At 44.5% G+C, this 6,910-nt stretch overlaps 1 protein-coding gene across 3 annotated transcripts in view; it reads right to left on the reverse strand.

Annotated features, from left to right (window-relative positions):
• Positions 1-2,829, reverse strand: part of fndc3a (fibronectin type III domain containing 3A) — a 244,020-nt gene extending 241,191 nt beyond the window's left edge. For all 3 annotated transcript variants that reach the window (XM_073045939.1, XM_073045938.1, XM_073045944.1), the window contains exon 1: positions 2,693-2,829. The gene's annotated coding sequence lies outside the window, so the exon portion shown is untranslated. The remainder of the gene's footprint in view (positions 1-2,692) is intronic.
• Between the last annotated feature and the right edge of the window lie 4,081 nt (positions 2,830-6,910).

Below are 6,910 nucleotides of genomic sequence, written 5' to 3' on the forward strand. Positions count from 1 at the left end.
AAAGTTTCACGGAAATAGTTAAATAAGTAGAAAAAGGGCAATCATTTAATTGCATAACAAATTACTATTTAAATAAATCAGAACAAATTAGAACACTATCAATACTATTTCAGTACTATCAAACTGAAGCATTCTTTTGATTGACTGTAAAGTAACAAAATCAACAGAGGCACCTCATGCAGATAGTGGGTTGCCTTCATACAGTGCTTTCAACAATTCCATCCTCCAAATCTTCATTTTAACTGTAACATTCAAGATGATTGTTGATACCTTCAAATTCTTTGAAGTTTCTATCCTTAAATAGTGAACTCCCAGCTGTTTCCAGCATCTCCAAGCTTGAATGTTAGAACCCGCAGTGAGCAAATCAGTTCTGAATTATGATAATGTTTATTACTCACCAACTTCGGTGACAAAAATCACTGCTTTCTAACACAAGCCCACAACTGATGCTATTTAAAAACTGCTCATTCAAAGCACACAAATTGCATGCAACTGACGCTAGTTGAAATATGTTCGACAACAGTCTCCTGTCTCAGTTAAGCAGCATATTTTCCCAAATAAATGAAGAGCACTGATCTCTCCTGGCATCCTTGCAAGCAGAACAAGTGCTACACCTGCCCCTACACCTCCTCCGTTACTGCTGGCTCAGGGCCCCAAACAGTCCTTCCAGGTGAGGCGACACTTCACTGTGAGTCTTTTGGGGTCATCTGCTGTATCTGGTACTCCAGTGTGGCCTCCTGTATATCAGTGAGGCCCAATGTAGATTTGAGTCTGCTTTGCCAAGCACCTAGGCTCCATCAGCCAGAAAAAGCAGGATCTCCGAGTGGCCACCTATTTTAATTCCACTTCCCATTCCAGCTTGTCAGTCCATGGCCTCCTCTACTGTCGCGATGAGACCACAGTCAGGTTGGAGGAGCAACACCTTGTATACTATTTGGGTAGCCTCCAACCTGATGGCATGAACATCAACTTCTCGAGCTTCCTGCCCCCACCCCCCTTCACCATTCTCCATTCCTATTTCCCTCTCTCACCTTATATTCTACCTGCCCATCAACTCCCTCTGGTGCTCTTCCCTCTTCTTTCTTCCATTGCCTTCTACCTTCGATCAGATTCCCCCTTCTCCAGCCCTGTATCTCCTCAACCGATTTCCCAGCTCTTTACTTCACGACTCTCTCCCCCTCAGTTTCACCTGTCACCCTGTTTCTTCCTCCCTCCCCCCACCTTCTTACTCTGACTCATCTTTTATTCCAGTCCCGTTGAACAGTCTCCGCCTGAAACATTACCTCTACTCTTTTCTATAGATGCTGCCTGGCCTGCTGAGTTCCTCCAGCATTTTGTGTGTGTTGGTTACACAAAGGGAATCCCAAATTATGTTCTTCTTTTTGTATATTATGTACTGCATTGAACTGCTGCTGCTAAATTAACAAATTCCACAACACATGCCAGTGATAATAAACCTGATTCTGAATTATCTTCTTGATTTGCTTTTGTTCTTTAACAGTTGTCCCAAATATGCAGCTGCCCCAATTAACTGGAATCCACTGCACTGAATCCGCTATCACCACCACCTTCGCTCCTTCCCTTCTCAGCCACAGAGCCAAAGACATGGCAACTTCGGCTTTCCCCAGCTGGACATTCCTCACCTCCCAGCCCCCAGCATCCATAGTGTCCACCATCCTCCTATATCATCCCTCCGTCTTACCTTCAACCCCAACACCCTCCCCCACTTCGTCGCTCCATCTCGCCTTCAACCCCAACACCGCTCCATTTCTCCATTGCTCCTTCATGCTACCATCTCCCCATGCTTCATCCCTCCGTTGCTCCTTCATACTACCCACTCCCCGTGCTTCATCCCTCCGTTGCTCCTTCATGCTACCCCCTCCCCGTGCTTCATCCCTCCATTGCTCCTTCATACTACCCACTCCCCGTGCTTCATCCCTCCGTTGCTCCTTCATACTACCCACCCCCTGTGCTTCATCCCTCCGTTGCTCCTTCATGCTACCATCTCCCCATGCTTCATCCCTCCGTTGCTCCTTCATACTACCCACTCCCCGTGCTTCATCCCTCCGTTGCTCCTTCATACTAACCCTCCTCGCTTCATCCCTCCATTGCTCCTTCATACTACCCACTCCCCGTGCTTCATCCCTCCGTTGCTCCTTCATACTAACCCTCCTCGCTTCATCCCTCCATTGCTCCTTCATACTACCCACTCCCCGTGCTTCATCCCTCCGTTGCTCCTTCATACTAACCCTCCTCGCTTCATCCCTCCGTTGCTCCTTCATACTAACCCTCCTCGCTTCATCCCTCCGTTGCTCCTTCATGCTACCCCCTCCCCGCGCTTCATCCCTCCGTTGCTCCTTCATACTACCCACTCCCCGCGCTTCATCCCTCCGTTGCTCCTTCATACTACCCCCTCCCCGCGCTTCATCCCTCCGATCTTCCTTTATCCGCCTCAATGGTTTTCTCCCCCTTTCTATACCCGCGGCCTCTGACCTTCCCTCCTCCAGAAACGGCTCCTCCCCTTCCCACTGTCCATCTCTCTCCTCAGTCCCTCCCTCCCCTCCGCCCCCGATCTCTCCTCAACCCCGCCCCTGATCTCTCCCCCTCCTCTTCACTTTTCTCCATGTCTCCCTGATCTTTCCTTTCTTCCGTTCCTCCGTCCTTTCGGATCCCAGGCCATCTGTGCACTTACCCCCAGAGGCCCGGCCGAGCTGTGTTTACAATCCCGCTCTCGGTGCCGCCGCTTCATCTCCGGGGCGGCAGCGCTCGCGCTCTCCGAGCGGACCCAACCGTCACCGCAGCCGCCGCCATCTTCAATTGTCTGCAACGCGCATGCGCCGTCCGTCGATGACCCTCCAGCTTTTGCAGGCTGGACGAGCAGGCAAACCAGGAAAGTGCGATTATGTGGCGCCTGTCACTTTTTCGCAAGATGCTTTACTGTGAACCTCTTCCGCGGAAGCATCATGATAACGTACACCATGGCTACCGCTTTGAGGACAAGGAACTCTTAGAAACTAATTAAATAACTAAGACTATCGTGAGATACGGTTAGTAGTTGGGCATGGGTTGGCAAGATTCAAAGAATGCTTTTTCTTGCTCATTGTTGCTGAAATCCACGCTCATCCCTTCCCCCACTTCTTATACCCCCTCGACCATCCCATGTCACTTCACTCCTGATGAAGGGTTTCGGCCCGAAACGTCGTCACTACCTCCTCCCATAGATGCTGTCTGGCCTGCTGAGTTCTGCCAGCATTTTGTGTTTTTATTAAATTTAGTCTCAAGTTGTTGAAAGAAGTGAATGTAATTCATGTAGTCTAGTGTTTCAGAGACAATGAAGGGATCAAGAGAGGTGACAGAATAGTAGAACTAGGTATTGTACACGTAGAAACTCACACTGTGTTGTCAGATATTAATGAAGGATGATACAATGAGAAAAAGCTGGTGGCTAAGGATACATCCCTGAAGAATATAAGAGGTTGCTTGGAGCAGGAAGAGAAGCCATTGCAAAATATTTAACTCTTGACTGGATATAAAGAAGAGTGGAACCAAATGAGTATAAGTCCTCATATCTGGGTGGTGGAGGGGAAATCAAGGGGGACAAGGCGCACAAGATGTCAAGGGGGGAAGAGTTATTAATTTTCTCTCAGTAGTTTGGTGTGGATGTGTTTGAACATAGTTAAACATAAAGATGTACATCCTTCCAAATCTCTGCAAATTAAAAGGCTTGTGCATGGCTGTGTGTTCCAAGACTATACACAGGTGTAGGTGAACAATGATGGATGGTTTAACTTGGTACAGTCAAGTAGAATGCAATTAGAATTTTTTATTAGAACCAGCAGCACTGAGGTAGGGCAGAATCCTAATGAGGATCCAAACAAGAAAGTTTGGAAAAGATGAGAAAGTATTTGGGAGATCAGAGGGTACTTGAGGAGAAAGGTGGTCATGACAGATGGTGATGAGCAGGAGGTGGATTTAAATGAAATGATTAGATAAAAGGGGACGAGGTGAATTTTAAATTCCAGGATGATTCTGAAATAATAAGTGGTTTAACAGAAGAGCACAAATCACAACAGTACTTTATATAGTTCATCCTGATCTGGCAATGAATGGCAAAGCCAGTTGTCCATCACAGATGTTCGAATCTCAAAAATGTTAATAACCTCATTTTAAATTGATGCTAACATAGCTCCAAACATAACTTGAATAGTACAGTTTCATCTGCTTAGCAAACTAATCAGAGAAATAAGGATAACACATACAAAATGCTGGAGGAACTCAGCAAGTCAGGCAGGATCAGTGGAAAAGAGTAAACAAACAGTCGATGTTTTGGTCCAAGACCCTTCATCAGTACTGGAAAGAAACAGGTCTGATGAAGGGTCTTGGCCCAAAACATCGACTGTTTACTCTTTTCCACAGATGCTGCCTGACCTGCTGAGTTCCACCAGCATTTTGCATGAATTGCTTTGAATTTCCAGCAGATTTGTTTATTATCTGATGGGATTATGCTACAGAACCACCCCCCCTCCCCATAGCTACTAGGACATTGCCCCCATCCGCCCATAGCCACTGGGACGTTGAGGAATAGATTTGCAGGCAGATTAGGGAAACATGGATGTTGTAGTAGGTGACTTCAAATTCCTTGATAGAGACTGGGATTTTCTTTGTACAAGAGGTTTAGAGGGGGAAGAAATTATTAGGTGCATCCAGGAGGGTTTCTTAAATCAAAATGTAGATAGTCCAACAAGAAGAATGGCCCTACTGGACATGGTGTTGGATGACGAGGCTTACCAGTTGACTGACATTTCAGTGGGAGAACAGTTAGGAGGTAGCGATACAACTTAAGTTTTAAGTTAAGGACCTTGCAGAGGAATATTAAATTGAAGCAGGGCAAATTACAAGAGTATTAGGAATGAACTATGGAAAATTAATTGGGAAAAGCTGTTTTTTCGCTAGTGCTCATCCAACAGGTGGATGGTGTTTAAAGACCAACTGTACAGAGTACCAGGCAGGAATATTCCGTTCAGAAGGAAGGACAAGGATGGCAAGGTAAAGGAACCTTAGATGTGGAGAGAGGTGGTGAATTTAGTCAAGAAGAAAAAGGAAACATACATGAGGTTTTGAAAGCTAAAATGAAACAGAACCCTTGAGGATTATGAAGTAGCTAGAAAAGAACAAAAGAAGGGAATTAGGAAAAACAAGTGGGGCCATGAAAAGTCCTTGGCAAGAAGGATAAAAGAGAATTCCAAGGCATTCTATACATATATCAAGATCAAGTGGATAACTAGGGACTGTGTAGAACTACTCAAAGGTAAAGGAGATGTGCCTGGAGGTGGAAGATGTGGTGAGATCCTAAATGAATACCTTGCATCAGTATTTACTATAGAAAATATTGTGAAGGATGAGAGGATAAGTGGAGCATTTTAAATTGCCAAGGTATATTGAGATAAAGAAGGAGGCAATGTTGGATCTGTTAACAAATATTAAGATGAATAAGTATCCAGGGCCTGATGAAATATACCACAAGTTATTGAGAGAGGCAAGAGATGACAATGCTGTGGCCTCAAGCAATATTTTCATGTACTCCCTTTCTACGGGCAAGGACCTAGAGGACAGGCAAGAAGCTAATATTGTTCCATTAAACAAAAAGAGAAATAGGGATTATCATGGAAAATATAGACCATTGAGTCTTGTGTCAGTAGTAGAGAAGTTACTGGAGAGGATTCATAGGGTAGGATTTATGAGCATTTGGAAAAGCATGGCCTCGTTGGGACAGTCAGCATGGATTTATACAGGGCTGAACATGTCTTGTTAACTTGACTTAAGTTTTTCATGGAGATAGCAAAGGCAATAGATGAAAGCTGTGGTTTTTGTGTATATGGATTTTACTAAGGTGTTCAACAAGGTCCCTTGTCGGAGGCTCATTCAGAAGATGAAAATACATGGGATCTATGGTGAATTGGCCATTTGATTTCCGAGTTGGCTGGCCCATAGAAGAAAGGGGGTAGTGGTCAATACGACTTATTCTGACTGGAGACTAGCTGGGACTTGTGCTGTGCTGCAGGAATATATACTTGGACCGCTACTGTTTGTGATACATATAAATGACCTGGAAGAAAACATATGTAGATGGGTTAATAAATCTGCTGATGTTATAAAATTGGTGGTCTTGAGGATGGTGTAGAAGACAGGCAAAGAATACAGCAGGGTATAGATCAATTGTAGATATGGATGGTGAAATGACAGTTGGAGGTTAACCAGACAAATCTGAAGTGTTGTGCTTTAGGAGATCAAATATGAAGAGAAAGTAAACTTAATGGCAAGAGCCTTAACAGCAATGATGTGCAGAGGGATCTTGGGGTCCACATCCATAGCACCCTGACACAGTTTGATAGGGTAAACAGAAGGCATAGGGCATATTTGCCTTTAATAGTCAAGGAACTGAGTTTAAGAGTTGGGAAATTGTTACACCTTTATAAAGCTCTAGTCAGACTGCATCTAGAGTATTGTATTCAGTTCAGCTTAACCCATAATAGGAAGAATGTTAAAGACTTGGAGAGGGTGTAGAACAGGATTATCAGGATGCTCCCTGGATTAGAGGCTAGTGCTATAAGGAATGGTTGGATACACTTGGGTTGTTTTCTATTGAGCAGCAGAAGCTGATGGGAGATTTGATAGAGATTTATAAAATTATGAGAGGCATAGATAGAGTAGACAGCCAATGTTTCTTCCCGGAGTTGAAATGTCTAATACCAGAGGGAATATATTTAAGGTGAGAGAAGGTAAATTCAAAGGATAAGTGCAAGTTGTGGTTTGTTTACACAGATTCCTGAAAGGTGCTGTTGTGGAAGCAAATACAATAGAGGTGTTCAGCAGATAAGAACATGAATGTGCAGAAAATGGAAGGATACAG

This window comes from Hemitrygon akajei, chromosome 5 (genome assembly GCF_048418815.1).
Source record: "Hemitrygon akajei chromosome 5, sHemAka1.3, whole genome shotgun sequence".
NCBI classification, from domain to species: Eukaryota; Metazoa; Chordata; class Chondrichthyes; order Myliobatiformes; family Dasyatidae; genus Hemitrygon; species Hemitrygon akajei.